This window comes from Pongo abelii, chromosome 6 (assembly GCF_028885655.2).
Source record: "Pongo abelii isolate AG06213 chromosome 6, NHGRI_mPonAbe1-v2.0_pri, whole genome shotgun sequence".
Classification (NCBI taxonomy): Eukaryota; Metazoa; Chordata; class Mammalia; order Primates; family Hominidae; genus Pongo; species Pongo abelii.
In genome coordinates, this window is record NC_071991.2 from 14,345,942 (window position 1) to 14,368,919 (window position 22,978).

The 22,978-nt window shown below is 48.8% G+C and overlaps 1 long non-coding RNA gene across 2 annotated transcripts in view; it reads left to right on the top strand.

Moving 5' to 3' along the window:
• The first annotated feature begins 134 nt into the window (after window positions 1-134).
• Window positions 135-22,978, top strand: part of LOC129060609 (uncharacterized) — a 34,461-nt gene continuing 11,617 nt past the window's right edge. The window contains exons 1-2 of one of the 2 annotated variants that reach the window (XR_010140823.1): window positions 135-745; window positions 15,773-15,865. This is a non-coding gene — a long non-coding RNA (uncharacterized LOC129060609). Of the gene's footprint in view, window positions 746-15,530; window positions 15,647-15,772; window positions 15,866-22,978 lie in introns of those variants that run through there. The other variant, XR_008527411.2, reaches the window with a different exon arrangement.

A 22,978-nucleotide genomic window follows, 5' to 3' on the forward strand; every position in this document is an offset into this window, starting at 1 on the left:
GAAGGACCCCGCAATATAACTCCCCCCGCCCCGCCGCCGGGGCTGTCCGCCGCGCCGCCTGATCGCAAATCCCTTGGACGCACGCGCGCGGGCGCGCGCACGCACGGACGCTCGCCGCGCCGCGCCCGGCCCTGGGCCCACTGGCGGCTGCCTGCCCCGTGCGCTGTGCGGCCCACGTGGTCCGGCGGCGTCCCAGCTGGACGCCTGCCCGGCCGCCGCTGCCCATTATGTGCTGGCCCTGGGGTGCGCCCACGGCTGCCTCCTATCCCTGCCGCACCCCGCCCGTGCGCCCCGGCCTTTCGGTCCGTTGGCGGGAGGTGACCTGGAGAGCTGGGGGGGAACTCCCTCTCCGGTTCGCCTGGGACCCTGCCTTTCGGCCTCCAGACATGGCGAGGACCGCGGAGGCCTGTCCAGCTTGGACCCGCAAGTGGTCCCCGGGTGACACCCAAGTAAAGGCCACCTCCCTCTCCAGGCAGGAGCTGGCCACACGATGAGGATGCCCCGGAAGGGGGTGCGAGGCGGTGGGATGCAGACACGAATCCTGCCTTCCAGGGCTTACTCGCTGCCTGGGTACTGGGGGGTTTTGAGAGGAGAGAGTATAGGTGGTCGGTGACTTAGCAAGAGAGACTGCAGATCTCGGTTTTTTGCAGAAGTCGTTGCCTTTGAAAAAGAATTGGATACTGATGTGGATTCCATCATCTAGCAATAACAAAACATGGTTATGCAGTGGGAATTAATTACACGGGTAAATTTCCAGGTTTGTGATTGAGGTGGTGGTAATTGTGGGTGCCACGATGTTGACAAACCTTAATTAAGCACACTTTGAAAGAACCTCATAGAATTTTCTTGTGGTGTGTACCTAGGTATCTTACGCTTAACCATTACTTTTTATTATGTTTTTATTGGTTCGTTGTTGAGACAAGGTCTCGCTCTGTCGCCCAGGCTGGACTGCGGTGGAACAATGGTAGCTCACGGCAGCCTTGACCTCTTAGGCTCATGCCATCCTCTCGCCTTAGCCTCTGGAGTAGCTAGGACTACAGGCAGGCGGTACCTTGTCTAATTTGCTTTTTTTTTTTTTTTTTTTGAGATGGAGAATCAGGTTGGAGTGCAGTGGCGCAATCTCGTCTCACTGCAACTTCCACCTCCTGGGTTCAAGCGATTCTCCTGCCTCTGCCGCCCGAGTTACTGGGGTTACAGACGTGCACCACCACACCCAGCTAATTTTTGTATTTTTAGTAGAGACAGCGTTTCACCATGTTGCCAGGATGGTCTTTAACTGAGATCCACCCACCTTGGCCTCCCAAAGTGCTGGGATTTACAGGCATGAGCCACCGTGCCTGGCTCTAATTTGCTTTGTAAAACATTTGTAGAGACAGAGTCTCACTACGTTGCCCAGGTTTGTCTCGATCTACTGGCTTTTAAGTAGTCCTCTTGCCTCTGCCTCCTAAAGCACTGGGATTACAAGCATGAGCCACTGTGCCCTGCCAACTTTTATATTTGAGTATCTTCTCTTTCATAGCAGTGTTAAGATGGACAGAGCACTCAATTCATGAGTTAATAGTGTTGAACTCACTTATTCATTTTTCTGTGCCTTTTTCTTCCCAAGTAATAAAACACTTTGCTGCCTGATAGACCTAGATTGAACCTAGGCTCAGTTAACATCTTACTGGCTGAGTGACCTCGAGGATGTTGCTTAACCGCTTTAACATGCCCGTTTTCTCATCTGTGTAATAATGTCACCTACCTCTTCAGTGTTGTAAAGATTCAAATTAGTAAATATGTAAAATTCCTGGCACACAATATATATTGGGGACATACCAAGGTGTCTGGCACCATTATGGGTGCTTTACCTGTAGATAATAATTTCCAAACCTGTTTAACAGCTGTGGAAGCACCCAGAGAGGAAGAGACTTGCCCAAGGTCACCTAGTTTTGACCTTAGCACATGGCTCAGAAAATAACCAATGGTTTCTTCTTGCGCAGTTTAAACTCGGACCCCTGCTCCATACTCCTGCCCCCATTACTCTATTACTTTTATTTACTTTCTTTTTTTTTTTGGTAGAGATTCGTCTTGCCATGTTGCCCAGGCTGGTCCTTTTTTTTTTTTTTTGAGACAGAATCTGGCTGTGTCGCCCAGGCTGGAGTGCAGTGGCACAATCTCGGCTAACTGCAAGCTCCGCCTCCCAGGTTCATGCCATTCTCCTGCCTCAGCCTCTCGAGTGGCTGGGACTACAGGCGGCCGCCACTACGCCCGACTAATGTTTTGTATGTTTAGTAGAGATGGGGTTTCACCGTGTTAGCCAGGATGGTCTTGATCTCCTGACTTCGTGATCTGCCCACCTCAGCCTCCCAAAGTGTTGGGATTACAGGCATAAGCCACCGTGCCCGGCCCCCCAGGCAGGTCTTGAACTCCTGACTTCAATTTATTCTCCCTCCTTGGCCTCCCGAAGTAGTGGGATTACAGGATTACAGGTGGGAACCACGCACCCAGCCACTCCATTACTCATTTTTTTTTTTTTTGAGACAGGGTCTCACTCTGTTGCCCAGGCTGGACTGTAGTGGTGCGATCTCAGCTCACTGCAGCCTCTGCCTCCAGCATTCAAGCTAGTCTCCTGCCTCAGCCACCTGAGTAAGTGGCATTACAGGTGTGCGCCACCACGCCTGGCTAATTTTTGTATTTTTGGTGGAGATGGGGTTTCCATGTGTTTCCCAGTCTGGTCTTGAACTCCTGGCCTCAGGTGATCTTCCCACCTCAGTCTCCCAAAGTGCTGGGATTACAGGCATGAGCCACCATGCCTGGCCACTCCATTACTCTTTTTTTACTTTTTCTTTTTTTTTTTGAGACGGAGTCTCACTCTGTCACCCAGGCTGGAGTGCAGTGGCACCATCTCGGCTCATTGCAACCTCCGCCTCCCAGGTTCAAGCAATTATTCTGCCTCAGCCTCCTGTGTAGCTGGGACTACAGGTGCTGGCCACCATGCACGGCTAATTTTGTATTTTTAGGAGAGACGGGGTTTCACCATGTTGGTCAGGCTGGTCTCGAATTCCCGACCTCAGGTGATCCGCCTGCCTTGGCCTCCCAAAGTGCTGGGATTATAGGCGTGAGCCACCACACCCGGCTACTCCATTACTCTTAAAATGCATCAAATTGCATTTGACTAAAGGGAAACATTAAGGGCTGGGCACAGTGGTTTATATCTGTAATCCCAGGCGGGCAGATAAATTAGCCAGGCGTGGTGGCGCATGCCTGTAATCCCAGCTACCTGGGAGGCTGAGGCAGGAGAATCACTTGAACCTGTGAGGTGGAGGTTGCGGTGAGCCGAGATTGCACCATTGCACTCCAGCCTGAGCAATAAGAGCAAAACTCCGTCTCAAAAAAAAAAAAAAAAAGGGGTTAATTCCTGAATGGCCTTACATTTTTTTTTACTTCCAAAGTGTCCCTGTCCAAAGTCACTTCAGGGTGAGTGAGATCTTGAAGGACAGGAGCCATGTTTAGGGGGTTATGTCCCACAGGGCCTTACATGTGGGAGAAGGGATGCAATTTGTCATTAATAAAGTAAAAAGCGGGGCATGGTGGCTCACACCTGTAATTCCAACATTTTCGGAAGCCGAGACAGGAGTGTTGCTTGACCCCAGCAGATGGAGACCAGCCGGGGCAACATAGTAAAACCCCATCTCTACAAAAAATAAAAATTAGCCAGGTGTGGTTGTACATGCCTGTGGACTCAGCTACTTGGGAGCCTGAGATGGTAGGATCGCTTGAGCCAGGGTGTTGAGGCTGTAGTGAGCCATGATCACACCACTGCACTCCAGCTTGAGCCACAGATTGAGATCCTATCAAAAAATATAATAATAAAGTTTTTTTTTTTTTTTTTTTTTTAAGGGAGGGCTGTGTGTGGTGGCTCATGCCTGTAATCCCAGCACTTTGGGAGGCTGAGGCTGGTGGATCACTTGAGGCCAGGAGTTCAAGACCAGCCTGGGCAACATGGCAAAACCCCGTCTCTGGTAAAAATAGAAAACTTAGCTGGGCTTGGTGGCATACAACTATAGTCCCAGCTACTCAGAAGGCTGAGGCAGGAGAATCGCTTGATTCCGGGAGACGGAGGTGGCAGTGAGCCGAGGTCACACCACTGCACTCTACCCTGGGTGACAGAGCAAGAATCCGTCTAAAAAATTAAAAAATAGGAAGACTTTCTAGGAAGGCTGGGGCTTTCTCAGCGCTGGGATCAACCACAAGTCATCCCCTCCTTCCTGACTTAATACCCCTTTCTCCCCATCCAGCATCTGGGGCCAGTCTTTGGGCCACACTCCTAGACCTTCCAATCTATAGGGACTTCCCCCTTCTTTTGGTCTCCAGCACATAGCCCACCTCCACCTGGGATGCAGAGGATTGAGGTCAACCCCAGAAAGTTCTATTTATATTGTGACTGCTTCCATGGCAAAGTTAAATGTCAGCCTGTCCTGAGGTTATCCTCATGAACTTTGGTCCTATTAATAATTTGTTCCCTGGCCGGGTGCCGTGGCTCACACCTGTAATCCCAGCACTTTGGGAGGCTGATGCAGGCAGATCAAATGAGGTCAGGAGTTCAAGACCAGCCTGGCCAACGTGGTGAAACCTCGTCTCCACTAAAAATACAAAAATTAGCCAGATGTGGTGGCAGGCGCCTGTAATCCCAGCTACTCGGGAGGCTGAGGCAGGAGAATCGCTTGAAACTGGGAGGTGGGGGTTGCAGTGAGCCAAGATCACGCCATTGCACTCCAGCCTGGGCAACAGAGCGAGACTCCATCTCAAAAATAAATAAATAAAATAATAATAATTTGTTCCCTAAGCCCTTCCCGAGAGTGGATATTCCAGGCTTCACCAGTTCCCTTGAGCCCTAGGGTGGCTTTCAAAGGCCCAATTCAGATAACACTTTCTCCGAGAAGCCTTTATTGCATTGGTGAAGCCTGTGGGCTTGCATTTCAAACTGCCTGTCTTCAAATCCCAGCCAAGCCACTTACTGCTACTGTGTGACCTCCAGCAAGGTGCTTAATCTCTCTGTTCTTTGTCTATAAAACAGGAATAATAATTGTGATACCAATTATCACTATTCATGCTGTTTTAATGTGCTGAAATGTTGGTGTTTTATTGGTATAATATGGCTATTATCTTAAAAAAATCTGAAATTAGCCCGGCACGGTGGTGGCTCATGCCTGTAATCCCAGCACTTTGGGAGGTGGAGGCGGGCAGATCACAAGGTCAGGAGTTTGAGACCAGCCTGGTCAACATGGTGAAACCTCGTCTCTACTAAAAATACAAAAATTAGCCTGGTGTGATGACACGTGCCTGTAATCCCAGCTACTCGGGAGGCTGAGGCAAGAGAATCGCTGGAACCCAGGAGGCAGAGGTTGAGTGAGCCAAGATCGCACCACCGCACTCCAGCCTGGACAACAGAACAAGATTCCATATCAAAAAAAAAAAAAATACATATATATATCTCTCTCTCTCTGAAATTGGGCATGTTGGCTCACTGCTATAATCCCAATACTTTGGGAGACCAAGGTGGGAGGATCACTTGAATCCAAGAGTTTGAGACTAGCCTGGGCAACATAGTGAGACCTCATCTCTACAAAAAAAATTAGCCAGGCATGATGGCATGTGCCTGTAGTCCCAGCTACTCGGAGGCTGAGGTGGAAGGATAGCTGGAACTCTGGAGATGGAGGTTGCAGTGAGATGGCACCACTGCACTCCAGCCTGGGGGGTGACAGAGTGAGACCCTGTCTCAAATAAATAGATAAAAATAAAGAGGTTTATTCTGAGCCAAATATGAGTGACCAAGGCCCATGACACGATCCCAGGAGGTTCTGAGAACATGTACCCAAAGTGGGTTAGTTATAGCTTGATTTTATACAATTTACAGGGACATAAGTTATAGGGAAACATCAATCAATACATGTAATGTATACATTGGTTCTGTCTGGAAAGGTGGGACAACTTGAAGGAAGGTTTTTGGGGGAGGCTTCCAGGTCATACAGGGATTCGGAGATTTTCTTTTTTCTTTTTTGAGACAGAGTCTCACTCTGTTGCCCAGGCTGGAGTGCAGTGGTGCGATCTCAGCTCACTGCAACCTCCACCTCCCAGGTTCAAGCAGTTCTCCTGCCTCAGCCTCCTGAGTCACTGGGATTACACGTGCCCACTACACCCAGCTAATGTTTTCATTTCGTGGAGGCAGGATCTTGCTATGTTGCCTGGGCTGGTGTTGAACTCCTGGCCTTAAGCAATTCTCCTTCCTCAGCTTTCCAAAGCTCTGGAATTACAGGTGTCAGCCACCACACCTGGCCTCATGTGCTTAATTTTTTTAAGATCACCCCTTCTAAAAGGAATACATGTCATTTTTACTTATTCCTAATTAATTTAAATTTTTGCTAATTTTTTTTTTTTTTTAGAAAGAAAGGGTCTTGCTCTGTCGCTTAGGCTGAGTGCAGTGGCGTGATCATGGCTCACTGCAGCCTTGATTTACCAGGCTCAAGCAATCCTCCCACCTCAGCCTCCCAAGTAGCCGGGACCACAGGCGCGCAACATGCCAGGCTAATTTTGTGATTTTTCGTAGAGGTGAAGTTTCACCCTGTTGCCTAGGCTGGTCTCAAACTCCTGACCTCAAGTGATCTTCCTGTCTCAGCCTCACAACATGCTGGGATTACAGGCATGAGCCACTGTGCCCAGCCTGTCTATATTTAGAACCATCATGATGAAAATACAGAACAACCCCGCCTGTACTGAAAATACAGAAATTAGGCATGGTGGCACACACCTATAGTCCCAGCTTCTTGATAGGCTGAGACACAAGAATCGCTTGAACCTGGGAGGTGAAGGTTGCAGTGAGCTGGGATTGTGCCATTGCACTCCAGCCTGTGTGACAAAGTCAGACCCTGTCTTAAAAAAAAAAAAAAAAAAGTGCAGAACAAAGACAAAAAGAAAAATGTTTAGAGCTACCAGAGTGAAAACAAATGCTGTTTACCTGACCGTAAGACTGACGATGACAGAAACAGTAATAGAAGACAATAGAATAACATCATACAAATTCCATGGGGAAGTAGTGCCGAACCACAGACTCTATACCCAGCTTAATCATCCTTCAATAACGAAAATAAATGTATTCATAGAAACCTGAGATTATTTATCTGTCACAAATCCTTTCTAAAAGAATTGTAGGCCAGGCTCAGTGGCTCACGTCTGTAATCCCAGCACTTTGGGAGGCCGAGGTGGAAGGATCACTTGAGGCCAGGAGTTGGAGGCAGCAGTGAGTCCAGTTCTTTCTTTCTCCTGTTAGACCTATATCACTTTTTTTTTTTTTTGAGATGGAGTCTCGCTGTGTCACCCAGGCTGGAGTGCAGTGGTGCAATCTTGGCTCACCACAACCTCCACCCGCCGGGTTCAAGCAATTCTCCTGCCTCAGCCTCTTGAGTAGCTGGGATTAGAGGCACACACCACTACGCCTGGCTAATTTTTGTATTTTTAGTAGAGACGGGGTTTCCCCATGTTGGTCAGGCTGGTCTCGACCTCCTGACCTTGGGTGATCCGCCCACCTCGGCCTCCCAAAGTGCTGGGATTATAGGCTTGAGCCACCGCGCCCGGCCTATTTTTACTTTTTAAAAATAATTTTGATGTGCTTTGGCTGTGTCTCCACCCAAATCTCAAATATCATCTTAAATTGTAGCTCCCATAATCCCCACGTGTCATGGGAGGGACCCAACTGAATCATGGAGGCGGGTTTTTCCCATGCTGTTCTCATGATAGTGAATAAGTCTCAATCTGCTGGTTTTATAAAGGGGCATTCCCCTGCACACACTTTCCTGCCTGCCACCATGGAAGACATGCCTTTGCTCCTCCTTTGCCTTCTGCCATGATTGTGAGGCCTTCCCAGCCAAGCGGAACTGAGAGTCCCATTAAATGTCTTTTTCTTGATAAATTACCCAGTCTCAGGTATTTCTTCATAGCAGTGTGGAAGTGGACTAATACAGATTTCAACTTTTGTTTTAGATTCAGGGGGTGCACATGCAGGTTTGTTACATGAGTATATTGCATGATGCTGAGGCATGAGGTACAAATGATGTGGTACGTGGTTACCTAGGTAGTGAGCATACCTGCCTACTTTTTTTTTTTTTTTTTTAGACTGAGACTGACTCTGTTGCCCAGGCTGGAGTGTAGTGGCACAATCTTGGCTCACTGCAACATCCCCCTGCCGAGTCCAAGTGATCCTCCTGCCTCAGCCTCCTGAGTAGCTGGGATTACAGGCTTCTGCCGCCATGCCCAGCTAATTTTTGTATTTTTAGTTGACACGGGATTTCACCATGTTGGCCAAACTGGTTTCGAACTCCCGACCTCAGGTGCTCTGCCTGCCTTGGCCTCCCAAAGAGCTGGGATTATAGGTGAGAACCATCATACCCGGCCCTGCCTACGATTCTTAGGCAGGAATAAACCTATTAACCAGCATCTCATTCAAGACTCAGAACATTACCTGGACCCTTGAAAGCCTCCCTATGTTCCTTCCCACCTACGGTACTGAGCATACCAGCCTACAGTTCTTTTGTTTTGTTTTGTTTTTTGAGACGGAGTCTTGCTCTGTCACCCAGGCTGGAGTGCAGTGGCGCAATTTCAGCTCACTGCAACCTCCGCCTCCTGGGTTCAAGCGATTCTCCTGCCTCAACCTCCCTGTTGTGGTAAACTGAGGAACAGAGAGACCAATACAGAGTACAGGAGGATTGTTGTTTATTTTAGGTATGCACCAGCTCTGTGGACTCACATCCAAAAAACTGAGCATTAAAAGACCGAGCGGGGTTTTTATAAGCAGCCTTACAGAGGCAAAACAAAAGCAGTTAATCATACAGTGACAGGTCATGTAATCTATAGCATAACATAACTTGTGACCCTGCGTAGCTAGTGACCTTGTAGCTGCGTTGAAAGAAAAACAAGAACTCACTAAATACAGATATTTGTAAAACATAATCATGCTTAAGAAGCCTGGGAAAGGAGTTACAGTAAAAGAATCTTTCTCTTTTTTTCCTTCAACCTTGCTCTGGAAGGGGGCGCTGTCTGGAGCCCAATCCTTTGGCCGTGGCTATTCGGACAGCGTTATAACTGTCCTGGAAGTGAGCTTGCTAGGCAGAGGAAAACTTGTTCTTTTTTTTTCTTTTTAACCCTTGCCTTGCCACATTCTGGGCCTTAGCTTTTACTTTTCTTGGAGTGAATAAATGCAGTACTTGTTATTATTATTTTTAAATTTCTGCCTCATCCCAAGTAGCTGGGATTACAGGTTTGCACCACCACACCTGGCTAATTTTTGTATTTTTAGTAGAGACGGAGTTTCACCATGTTGGTCAGGCTGGTCTCAAACTCCTGACCTCAGGTGATCCACCTGCCTCGGCCTCCCAAAGTGCTAGGATTACAGGTGTGAGCCACTGCGCCTGGCCAAAATCATTTCTTTTCTAACAAACAGCAGCCTGTAAAATCGAGCTGCAGACACAGATAAGCAAGCTAGAAGCTTGCACAAGTGAATGCCCGCAGCTGTGCCAAAAGGAAAAGGCTACGGGCATGTTGAACACGGCGGCTCCGTCTTCCCTTTTCTTTGTCAGCATGTCTGTAGTAAGGAACAGGCAAGATGGCACCGGCCAGGTAGAGATTCCATCTGCATAATAAAAGATTAGGGGCCAGGCGCGGTGGCTCACACCCGTAATCCCAGTACTTTGGGAGGCCGAGGCGGGCGGATCACGAGGTCAGGAGATCGAGACCATCCTGGTTAACACGGTGAAACCCCGTCTCTACCAAAACTACAAAAAATTAGCCAGACGTGGTGGCGGGCGCCTGTGGTCCCAGCTACTCAGGAGGCTGAGGCAAGAGAATGGCATGAACCCGGGAGGCGGAGCTTGCAGTGAGCGGAGATCACGCTACTGCACTCCAACCTGGGCGACAGAGCGAGACTACGTCTCTAAATAAATAAATAAATAAAATAAAAGATTAGGGTGGGGTGGCCATCTTCTTTACATGCTTTGTAAATGGCACATCTGGTCCAACCAACCTTTGGCTCCTATGCAAATCAGACACAGCCTCCTCAAGTCAGTCTATAAAACCCGTGCACTTGGCCACAGATCAGAAAACCCACTCCAGTGCCCCTCTGTCTCTGCAGGAGAAAGAGCTATTCTCTTTTCTCTTCCTTTCACCTATTAGACCTCTGCTGTTAAACTTACTTCTTGTGTATCCTTGACTCTCTTGGTGTGAGATGATGAACTCAGGTATTTACCACAGACAACAATGCCACTTCGCTGAGATTACAGGTGTGAGCCACCTTGCCTGGCCTTATAAAATCATTTTTAATAGCTCTATTTTGTCCTGTTTTTCAGGTGGTTATCGTACATTCTGGACACTTTGGGCCTCTCCTTCTTTTGTTTCTCATTCTTGTGTTTGCTGAGTTTCAGTCCTGGTGGATTGTGCCCCAAAATGTTTGACATTTCTTACTGTGAGCTCATCAAAGTGGATGGGTGGTTCTTGATTTTCTTTTCCTCCAATAGAATCCATTGCTGGCCAGGCGCAGTGGCTCGTGCCTGTAATCCCAGCACTTTGGGAGGCTGAGGTGGGCGGAGATCGAGACCAGCCTGGCCAATATGGTGAAACCCCGTCTCTACTAAAAATACAAAAATGAGCCAGGCATGGTGGCACGCATCTGTAGTCCCAGCTACTTGGGAGGCCAAGGCAGAAGAATCGCTTGAACCCAGGAGGCAGGGGTTGCAGTGAGCTGAGATCGTGCCACTGCACTCCAGCCTGGGTGACAGAGTGAGACTCTGTCTCAAAAAACAATAATAATAATAATAACAATAAAAAAAAGAAACTAAAGGAATAAAGAATGGCTACTCCACAGGCAGAGCAGCCCCGAGGGTTGGTGGCTGGCTTTTTTGTTGTTGTTACTGAGACAGAGTCTTGCTCTATCACCCAGGCTGGAGTGCAGTGGCATGATCGTGGTTCAGTGCAACCTCCGCCACTCAGGTTCAAGTGATTCTCCTGCCTCAGCTTCCTAAGTAGCTGGGACTACATGTGCGTGCCACCATGCCCAGGTAAATTTTTGTGTTTTTAGTAGAGACAGGGTTTCGCCATGTTAGCCAGGATGGTCTCGATCTTCTGACCTTGTGATCCACCCACCTCGGCCTCCCAAAGTGCTGGGATTACAGGCGTGAGCCACCGTGCCAGGCCTGGTTGGCTATTTTTATGGTTCTTTTTTTTTTTTTTTTTTTTTGAGATGAAGTCTCGCTCTGCCACCCAGGCTGGGGTACAATGGCACCTTCTCAGCTCACTGCAACCTCTGCCTACCGGGTTCAAGCAATTCTCCTGTCTCAGCCTCCGGAGTAGCTGGGTCTACAGGCATGCAACCACCATGCCTGGCTAATTTTTGTATTTTTAGTAGATACGTGGTTTTACCATGTTCGTCAGGCTGGTCTCATACTCCTGACCTCAAGTGATCTACCCGCCTTGGCCTCCCAAAATGCTGGAATTACAGGCGTGAGCCACTGTGCCTAGACAGTTATTTCTTGATAATATGCTAAACAAGGGGTGGATTATTCATGAGTTTTCCAGGAATGGGGTAGGCAATTCCCGGAACTGATGGTTCCTCCCCTTTTTAGACCATATAGGGTGACTTCTGGACATTGCCATGGCATCTGTAAACTGTCATGGCGCTGGTGGGCGTGTCATTTAGCATGCCAGTGCATTATAATTAGTGTATAATGAGCAGTGAGGACGACCAGAGGTCGCTTTTGTCACCATTTTGGTTTTGGTGGGTTTTGGCTGGTTTCTTTACTGAAACCTGTCTTATCAGCAAGGTCTTTGTGTGTCTTGTGCTGACCCCTCCTGTGACTAAGGATGCCTTAACCTCCTGGGAATGCAGCCCAGTAGGTCTCAGCCTCACTTTACCCAGCCCTTATTCAAGATGGAGCTGCTCTTGTTTGAACGCCTCTGACAACTGGGCTCAATATTTCTGTCAGTGGTTGACTAGGGAGTTCCTGGACCACTCCTGTCCAGTCAACAGATATCTGAAACCATGCGATGCAAGCTTGGGAGTGTCAACCTAAAAGGAATAAATGAGGACAAACTTATATAAGGAGATCGTTTATTTGGGGCAAGCTTGAGGCTTACATCTTGGGAGCATAGATTCCAGTTGTCCTGAATATACACTCTGATAAGCAGCAGTTACAAATAGGTTGTTTTTTGTTTTGTTTTCTTTTCTTTATTTTTTTGAGACAGAGTCTTGCTCTTCTCGCCCAGGCTGGAGTGCAATGGCACAATCTCGGCTCACTGCAACCTCCATCTCCCAGGTTCAAGCGATTCTCCTGCCTCAGCCTCCCGAGTAGCTAGGATTGCAGGTGCCAGCCACCACACCCAGCTACTTTTTGTATTTTCAGTAGAGACAGGGTTTCACCACATTGGCCAGGCTGGTCTTGAACTCCTGACCTCAGGTTATCTGCCTGCCTTGGCCTGCCAAAGTGCTGGGATTACAGGCATGAGCCACTGCACCCGGCCATTTTCTTTTTTCAAGACGGAATCTCGCTCTGTCACCCTGACTGGAGTGCAGTCATGCCATCTTGGCTCACTGCAACCTCTGCCCCTTGGGTTCAAGTGATTCTTGTGCCTCAGTCTCCTGAGTAGCTGAGATTACAGGTGCCTGCCACCACAGCCAGCTAATTTTTGTATTTTTAATAGAGACAGGGTTTCACCATATTGGCCAGGTGAACTCTTGAACTCTTGGCTTCAGGTGATCCACCTGCCTTGGGCTCCCAAAGTCCTGGGATTACAGGCATGAGCCACCTTGCCTGGCCACAAATAGGTTTTTTTGAGTCAGGGTCTTGCTCTGTTGCCCAGGCTGGAGTGCAGTGGCACTATCATAACTCACTGCAGCCTCCGACTCCTGGGCTCAAGCGATCCTCCTGTCTCAGCCTCCTGAGTAGCTCAGACTATAAGCATGTGCTACCACACCCAGCTAATTTTTTAATTTGTTGTAGAGATAGGGTCTTGCTGTGTTGCCCAGGCTGGTCTCAAACTCCTGGCATCAAGCAATCCCCCTTCTGCCTCAGCTTCCCAAAGCGCTGGGATTACGGGCCTGAACCATGGAATCCAACACAAGGAGGTTTTTAATGGAAAAGAAGAGGCAGTTTCCTAATTTAGTTACCAGGAATTTATATGGCAATAACGTGAGCTATTGATTGGCTACACATTGTTATTTGTATCACCGATTCTGAGAATTTAAAGATAATGTACCTGTAATCCCAGCACTTTGGGAGGCTGAGACAGGTGGATCACCCGAGGTCAGGAGTTTGAGACCAGCCTGGCCAACATAGTGAAACCCCTTCTCTACTAAAAATACAAAAAATTAGCTGGGCGTCATGTTGGGTTCCTGTAATCTCAGCTACTAGGAGGGAGGCTGAGGCAGGAGAATCACTTGAATCTGGGAAGCGGCGGTTGCCGTGAGCCAAGATTGGGCCATTGCACTCCAACCTGGGCAACAAGAGCGAAACTCTGTCTCAAACAAACAAAGAAACAAACAAAGATAATGGATGAGACAGCAACTTGGGAACAAAATGACTTTAAACAATTGCCCCAGGCCCAGCACGGTGGCTCACACCTGTAATCCCGGCACTTTGGGAGGCCGAGGTGGGCAGATCACTTGAGCCCAGGAATTTGAGTCCAGCCTGAGCAACATGGTGAAACCCCATCTCTACAAAACATGCAAAAATTAGCCAGGCATGGTGGTGCATAGCTGTAGTTCCAGCTACTTGGGAGGCTGAGGTGGGACGATCTCTTGAGCCCGGGAGGCAGGGGTTGCAGTGAGCTGAGATTGTGCCACTGTACTCCAGCCTGGGCGACAGAGTGAGACCCTGTCTCAAAAAAATAAAAATAGCTGGGCATGGTGGCTCACCCCTCTAATCCCAGCACTTTGGGAGGCTGAGGTGGGCGGATCACCCCTTGAGGCAGGGAGTTTGACCAGCCTGACCAACATGGTGAAACCCCTTCTCTACTAAAAATACAAAAAAAGTTAGCCAGGCATGATGGTGTATCCCTGTAATTCCAGCTAGTTGGGAGGCTGGAGGCAGGGGAATCGGTTGAACCCAGGAGGCGGAGGTTGCAGTGAGCCGAGATCGCACCGTTGCACTCCTGCCTGGGCAGCAAGAGCCAAACTCTGTCTCAAAAATAAATAAATAAATAAATAAATAAAAAATCGCCCGCTGGGCATGGATTAGGGAGGGAGGGTGGGGGTGACAGTTGGTGCAGGTATGGGGGTCATGCCTGAATTCCCATTCACGTGTCTTTCTGGACCTGCTTACATCACAGGCCCTAGATCGCTCCAAGCTATTCTCCTTTTCTTAGGAGTTTTGAATTCTCGGGCTGAAACAGACAAGCTTGCTTGTCACTTCTCTGTGTAGATGGGTACATGTTCTCAAGCTGATCCTATAGCTGTAATAGATCTGTTGTCTGATGCTCACAGCAAGTCAATAAGCCCAGATGCCAGGTTGCAAGAGATGTTTCAGGCTGGGTGCAGTGTCTCACGCCTGTAATCCCAGCACTTTGGGAGGCTGAGGTGGGTGGATCACCTGAGGTCAGGAGTTCAAGACCAGCCTGGGCAACATGATGAAACCCTGTCTCTACTAAAAATACAAAAATTAGCAGAGTGTGGTGGCACAGGTCTATAGCCCAAGCTACTCAAGAGGCTGAGTCATGAGAATCACTTGAATCCGGGAGGTGGAGGCTGCAGTGAGCCAAGATCGTGCCACTGCTCTCCAGCCTGGGTGACAGAGCGAGGCTCAGTCTCAAATAAATAAATAAATAAATAAGAAAGAGAAAGAAGTGTTTCATCACAGAATCATCAAACAAGGAGATGGGAAGAAACCTCAAATCCGCCTCCCCAGGAGTTTGGGACTGGGGCTATTCTGGGTCTTGGAGTGGGCTGAAGTGTGGAGGTCATTGATTGGTTGAAGAGTGCAGAGTAAAGTCATGGGACAAGGAGAGGTGCAGCTGTGTTTTGTTGTTGCTGTTGTTTTGAGATGGAGTCTTGGTCTGTCGCCCAGGCTGGAGTGCAGTGACGCGATCTCGGTTCTCTGCAACCTCCACCTCCCTGGTTCAAGTGATTCTCCTGCCTCAGCCTCCCAAGTAGCTGGGACTACAGGCTAATTTTTATATTTTTAGTAGAGACTGGGTTTCACCATGTTGGCCAGGCTGGTCTCGATCTCTTGACTTCATGATCTGCCCGCCTGGGCCTCCCAAAGTGCTGGGATTACAGGCATGAGCCACCACGCCCAGCGTCTGTTGGTTTTTTTGAGACAGGATCTCAGTCAGTTACCCAGGCTGAAGTGCAGTGACGCGATCTTAGCAATCTTAGCTCACTGCAGCCTCAACCTCCTGGGCTCAAGTGATCTTCCTACCTCAGCCTTCCAAGTAGCTGGAAGTACAGGCATGTGTCACCACGCTAATTTTTTTTTTTTCTTTTCTTTTCTTTTTTTTTTTTTGAGACCGAATCTCACTCTGTCACCCAGGCTGGAGTACAGTGGTGTGATCACAGTTCACTAAAACCTCTGCCTCCCAGGCTCAAGCGATCCTCCCACCTCAGCCTCCCAAGTAGCTGTGACTACAGGTTTGCACCACCACATCCAGCAAATTTTTTTGTTTGTTTGTTTGGTAGAGACGGGGTCTTGGCTGTGTTGTGGAGACTGGTCTCCAACTTCTGGGCTCACGCATTTCTCCCACCTCTGCCTCCCAGGTGGTGTGATTACAGGTGTGAGCCACTGCCCCCAGCCCAGGAAGAAGCTGTGTTCTATGCTGATACCGTTTCTCTGTGGGGATCCTCAAACTGGTTGGTATGAGCTATTTCACAGGAATTTGGGGCCTGAAAAACATCTTAAGCAATCTTTACAGTAAGCCTTATGATCCTAGCGTCAAAGATCCTGTCTGTAGGAACAATGGGATGCAATGGTCAGGAACTAGCGCTACGTGACATTTAGCAACAAGGAAGTAGGCCAAAGTGCAGCCTGAAGGATGCTAATTATAACAATATTTCTGTCCGGAACCGGGCGTGCAGTTCTTGTCAACCCTGTGGGGACGGTTTCAGTCCTTTCGGTGAAGGTGTGGCTCCTGAAGGATGAAGTGATCTCAGTTCTAACTCTGTACCTTAGGTGGGCCTGGGCTTGTCTCCTGTACCCCACATGGGATTTAAAACAAGCCCTAGCGAGGTGCAGTGGCTCACACCTGTCATCCAAACACTTTTGCAGGCCGAGGCGGGTGGATCACCTGAGATCAGGAGTTCAAGACCAGCCTGGCCAACGTGACAAAACCCCGTCTCTACTACAAATACAAAAATTAGCTGGGTGTGGCTGCGCATCCCTCTAATCCCAATTACTCAGGAGGCCAAGGCACGAGAATCACTTGAACCCGGGAGGCGGAGGTTGCAGTGAGCTGAGATCACGCTATTGCACTCCAGCCTGGGGGACAGAGCGAGACTCCGTCTCAAAAAATAAATTAATTAATAAACAAAAAATAAAACACAAGCCCTGGCCAGGTGTGGTGGCTCACACCTGTAATCCAAACACTTTGGGAGGCAGAGGCAGGAGGATTGCTTGAGACTGTGAGTTTAAAACCAGCCCCAGGCAACATGGCAAGACCCCCATCTCTCCAAAAACTTAAAAAAATTATCCAGTTGTGCTACTGCACACCTGTTGTCTCAGCTAATCAGGATGCAGAGGCAGGAGGATCACTTGAGCCCAAGAGCTCGAGGCTGCAGTGAGCTATGATCATGCCACTGTCTTCCAGCCTGGGTGACAGAGCAAGACCCTGTCTTACAATGATAATAATAAATAAATAAACAAAACATAAGCCCTGATTGCTCATCCCATCCTCACTCCAGGGCAGAAGCAATGAGAGCTCACAAGTTGTTCTTTGCACGGATCAGTCTTTTCTCGTTTCTGCCTTTGGAGATTTCCTTTTCTTTCTTGGAAATGCAGCTGTGAATTTGAAATAAATTTTTCTTTTTTTTCTTTCTTTTTTTTTTGAGATGGAATTTCGCTCTGTCACCCAGGCTGGAGTGCAGTGGCGCAATCTCGTCTCACTGCAAGCTCCGCCTCCTGGGTTCATGCCATTCTCCTGCCTCAGCCTCTTGAGTAGCTGGAGGCTACCCACCACCATGCCTGGCTCATTTTTGTGTGCTTAGTAGAAACGGGGTTTCACCATGTTAGCCAGGATGGTCTCAATCTCCTGACCTCGTGATCTGCCCACCTCGGCCTCCAAAAGTGCTGGGATTACAGGCGTGAGCCACCGCGCCCGGCCGAAATAAATTTTTCTTACATTTCATTGACCATTTTAAGGATTTTGTGATGGGAAAATGTTCAGATTATTTGTTTGTTTGTTTGTTTGTTTTTTGAGACAGACTCTTGCTCTGTTGCCCAGGCTGGAATGCAGTGGCACAATCTCTGCTCACTGCAACCTCCGCCTCCCAGGTTCAAGCTATTCTCCTGCCTCAGCCTCCTGAGCAGCTGGGATTACAGTTGTGTGCCACCACACCCAGCTAATTTTTGTATTTTTAGTAGAAACGGGGTTTCACCATGTTGGCCAGGCTGATCTCGAACTTCTAACCTCAGGTGATCCGCCCTCCTCGACCTCCCAAAGTGCTGGGATAACAGGCGTGAGCCACCGCGCCTGGCCCAGATTATTTTGCATGCAAAATCAGAAATACACAAGGAGTTATTCGCTGAGCTATCAAGCACTGGGAAATGTAGCCAATGTGACTGGGGAACTGACTTTTCAATTATATTTCATTTGAATTACTTTTCATTTAAGATTAAGTAGCCACATGTGGCTAGAGGCTTTCATATTGGACAGGGCAGCCGTAGAAAGGAAGGAGGAACTCATCACTGCCCTAGTAGCTGGGAAGACTCAGGTCATAGCCTAATCCCAGGGCGTGGAAACTGCATTTTAACCTTGCCCTTGTCTAGGTCTCCCAGGTCCTTGGAGGAGGTCAAGATACAAGGAAGTGGTTGGCCTGGATTCCATACCTTGAATTTGGACCTAGGAAGTGGCTGATGAATGGATTAGCCAGCCTGGAGGTCAGCCAGGCCGGAGAGGAAGCCTCAGGGCTTTGGAATAGGCCCTGCCCATTTCCAATTTGGGGGTGGGGCACAAAGTTAAGTAGGATCAGGAAAACTTTTTTTCTTTTTTTTGAGATGGAGTTTCGCTCTTGTTGCCCAGGCTAGAGTACAGTAGCGTGATCTCAGCTCACTACGACCTCCGCCTCCCGAGTTCAAGTGATTCTCCTGCCTCAGCCTCCTGGATGGCTGGGATTACAGGCATGTGCTACAATGCCCGGCTTATTTTGTATTTTTAGTAGAGAGAGGGTTTCTCCATGTTGGCCAGGCTGGTCTCAAACTCCTGACCTCAGGTGATCCGCCCACCTTGGCCTCCCAAAGTGCTGGGATTACAGGCGTAAGCCACTGCGCTTGGCCTGTTGTTTTTATTATTTTTTTTTTTTTGAGATGAAGTCTGGCTCTGTTGCCCAGGCTAGAGTGCAGTGGTGCGATCTCGCCTCACTGCAACCTCTGGCTCCCCGGTTCAAGCAATTCTCCTGCCTCAGTCTCTCCGAGTAGCTGGGATTACAGGCATGTGCCACCACACCCGGCTACTTTTTGTATTTTTAGTAGAGACGGGGTTTCACCATGTTGGCCAGGCTGGTCTTGAACTCCTGGCCTTGTGATCCACCGGCCTCGGCTTCCTAAAATGCTGGGATTATAGGCGTGAGCCACTGCGCCAGCCTTTTATTTTTAAAAGTAAGTTTACAGCTGGGTGCGGTGGCTCACGCCTGTAATCCCAGCACTTTAGGAGGCCAAGGCCAGCAGATCACGAGGTCAGGAGTTCGAGACTAGCCTGGCCAACTTGGTGAAACCCCATCTCTACTAAAAATACAAAAATGAACTGGGTGTGGTGGCACATGTCTGTAGTCCCAGCTGTTCAGGAGTCTGAGGCAGGAGAATCGCTTGAATCCAGGAGGTGGAGGTTGCACTGAGCCGAGATCGCGCCATTGCGCTCCAGCCTGGGCAATAGAGCAAGACTCTATCTCAAAAAAAAAAAAAAGTAAGTTTACTTGCACAATATGCAAGATTCAAAAACTATCCATGAGGCCAGGCATGGTGGCTCACAGCTGTAATTCCAGCACTTTGGGAGGCCGAGGCTGGGGGATCACTTGAGGTCAGGAGTTCGAGACCAGCCTGGCCAACGTGGTGAAACCCCATCTCCATTAAAAATACAAAAATTAGATGGGTGTGGTGGGCGCCTGTGATCCCAGCTACTCAGGAGGCTGAAGCAGGAGAATTGCTTGCACCCAGGAGGCGGAGGTTGCAGTGAGCCGAGATCGCACCATTGCACTCCAGCCTGGGCAACAGAGTGAGTCTCTGTCTCTAAAAAAAAAAAACCAAAAACCTTCCAGGGGTATATGGTATAAAGTTTGTCTCACGCATACTCTGGGCAACAGGCCATCCAATTCCCCTTCCCAGTGACAACCGTTGTCCCTCAACAAGTTCTCAAGGGCCATATGGATTTCCTTTTGACCTGCCAAACAGATTGGGAGTGCCTGTGGGGCAGGGTTGATCTTGTCTGTTCCCCGCAGACTCTCTGCGGACACTAAGGAAGGGTGTGATGCTTGTGCAGACCCCTGTGAGGACAGGGGCTGGTAAGAGGGAATATGAGAGCTGTAAGGAGGGCTCCAGCCTCATGCTCGACTTTGTGAACCCCTCTCTGGCTGAAGAAAGGACAACAGCACTACCAACAGGCTATCAACCACCAGCTTCTTGGAGGGTTCAAGGGTGGGAATGGGAATCTGTTCCTGGCCAGTGCCTTCTCCATAAAATCAGTCATTGCTGTTTTTGTATTAAATTTTTTTTTCCTTTTTTCTTTTTTTTTTTTGAGACAGAGTCTCACTCTGTCGCCCAGGCTGGAATGCAGTGGCGTGATCTTGGCTCACTGCAACCTCCACCTCCTGGGTTCAAGCAAGTCTCCTGCCTCAGCCTCCTGAATGGCTGGGACTATAGGCGCCCACCACCACGCCCGGCTAATTTTTGTATTTTTAGTAGAGACAGGTTTCGCCATGTTGACCAGGCTGGTCTTGAACTCCTGACCTCAGGTGATCTGCCCACCTCAGCCTCCCAACGTGCTGGGATTATAGGTGTAAGCCACCGTGCCCAGCCTTATTTAAATCAAGCCCCTGCCTTCTCTGTTAGAGAATATCGTGACTGTGATCAAGTATCAAGTACTTGAGCCCCTTCTTCTTTTTTCTCTTTCCTTGTTGGTGACACCAGCTCTCTGCTGGAGAATATCTTCTAGCGTTAAACACAAACAAAGAAACTAAGAACAACAACAACAACATCAAAAAGCGCAAGGCTGCAGTAAGCCCTGATCACACCACTGCACTCCAGCCTGGGCGACACAGCGAGACTCCGTCTCAAATAAAAAAAGAAATTCTTTTTATTTTCTGAGACAGGGTCTCTCTCTGTCGCCCAGGCTGGAGTGCAGTGGTGCGAGCCTGGCTCAGCCCATGGGGATGGTGGTGAGCTCCTCCATTTATTTATTTATCTGGAGTCTCACTCTGTCACCAAGGCTGGAGTGCAGCAGTGCAATCATAGCTCACTGCAGCGTCAAATTCCTGGGTTCAAGTGATGCTCCCACCTCAACCTCCCAAGTAAGTGGGACTACAGGCACACCCCACCATGCCCAGCTAATTTGTAAAAACTTTTCTGTAGAGATGGGGTCTCATAATGTTGCCCAGGCTGGTCTTGAACTCCTGGCCTCAAATGATTCTCCTGCCTCAGCCTCCCAAAGTGCTGGAATTACAGGCATGAACCATCGTGCTCTGCTGGATAATGACCTTTCTCAAGCAATTACTATGTGCTCTGCTGTGTCAGGTACCATCTAGTCTGATCATATATTAGACACGCAAGATAAGCTTTATCCGCCCCCTCCCCCTTTTTTTTTCTTTGAGACGAAGTTTCACTCTTGTTGCCCAGGCTGCAGTGCAATGGCACGATCTCAGCTCACTGCAACCTCTGCCTCCCGGGTTCAAGAGATTCTCCTGCCTCAGCCTCCTGAATAGCTGGGATTACAGGCGCCTGCCATCACGCCCAACTAATTTTTTTGTACTTTTAGTAGAGATGGGTTTCACCACGTTGGCCAGGCTGGTCTTGAACCAGCCTCAGCCTCCCGTGATCCACTGGCCTCGGCCTCCCAGAGTGCTGGGATTGCAGGTGTGAGCCACTGCGCCCAGCCAGCTTTCTCCCTCTTTTATGCTGACCACGAAGTGTCTGCCAAGAGTCGTTCGTGCATTCCTCATTCATTCACTCAGTATCTTCTACGGGCCATGAAACTGTGTTAGACGTTGGGGAAACAAAAGTCTAAGACTTAGCCGGGGCCGGGTGTGGTGGCTCACACCTGTAATCCCGGCACTTTGGGAGGCCGAGACAGGTGGATCACAAGGTCGGGAGATCAAGACCAACCTGGCTAACACGGTGAAACCCCGTCTCTACTAAAAACACAAAAAATTGGCCGGGCGCGGTGGCTCACGCCTGTAATCCCAGCACTTTGGGAGGCCGAGGTGGGTGGATCACGAGGTCAAGAGATCGAGACCATTCTGGCCAACATGGTGAAACACCGTCTCTACTAAAAATACAAAAAATTAGCCGGGTGTGGTAGTGGGCGCCTGTAGTCCCAGCTACTCGGGAGGCTGAGGCAGGAGAATGGCGTGAACCCTGGAGGCGGAGCTTGCAGTGAGCTGAGATCGCGCCACTGCACTCCAGCCTGGGCGACAGAGCAAGACTCCGTCTCAAAAAAAAAAAAAAAAAAAAAGACTTAGCCGGGCATGATGGTGCACATCTGTAGTCCCAGCTACGCAGGAGGCTGAGGCGGGAGGATGGCTTGAGCCGGGAAGTGCCAAGACTGCAGTGAGCTAAGATTGTGCCACTGTACTCCAGCCTGGGTAACAGAGTGAGACCCTGTCTCAAACAAAACAAAATGAGAAAAAATGTCTAAGACACAAAGAATTGAATCAACACTGGGAAAGTGGGTTGTGTGTTATTTTCCAAGCACATAGGAGCCAATCTATACCCCACTCCAATTCTGGCCCAAACTCCATCCAGATTTTGTTGTTCTCCAGGGGGCTATATCAGAATTTTGGCAGAGAAAGAAGGACTGTGAAACATGTACTGAAAAACCTCTCCATATGTTTCTGATTTGGCAGGCAGGGAGAACCAGAAAACCTTCCTATTGAAACTCTTTGAAATGTTTAATACAATTAAAAAAAAATTATTTTCAATGCCCAGCTGAGCTCCCATGAAAGAAAGGGAAATCCTAGGAATCCAGAAACAAAGAGGAAACTAAACGCCACAGATGATAGGCAATGAATTGATCGCATCTCTGCTCTGAATGGTCACTGAGGGTCAGTGGCCAGGAGCTTGCTTTAGTGCCCGTGTCAGGTCAGGAGATGAGGCCCTAGGCTAGAGTTACCAGATAAAATAGGTCATTATAGGATGTATGCACTTTTTTTTTTTTTTTTTTTTGCAAAATATGGCTAATTAAAAAAAAAATTAAAGCAATATGGAGTAAATTAAGCTAAGGGCCCCCATGCGCATTAGGAGGATGGGGTGGAGCTAGCAGAAATTCACACCTGATGTAAATGAAATGCCCAGCCCTCATTGGTTTCTTATAAAAGCTTTTGCATTCAACTGTAAAAATGGCCTCTTTTGGCTGGGCACGGTGGCTCATGCCTGTAATCCCAGCACTTTGGGAGGCCGAGGTGGGTGGATCTCCTGAGGTCAGGAGTTCGAGACTAGCCTGATCAACATGGAGAAAGCCCGTCTCTACTGAAAATACAAAATTAACTGGGTGTGGTGGTGCATGCCTATAATCCCAGCTACTCAGGAGGCTGAGGCAGGAGAAT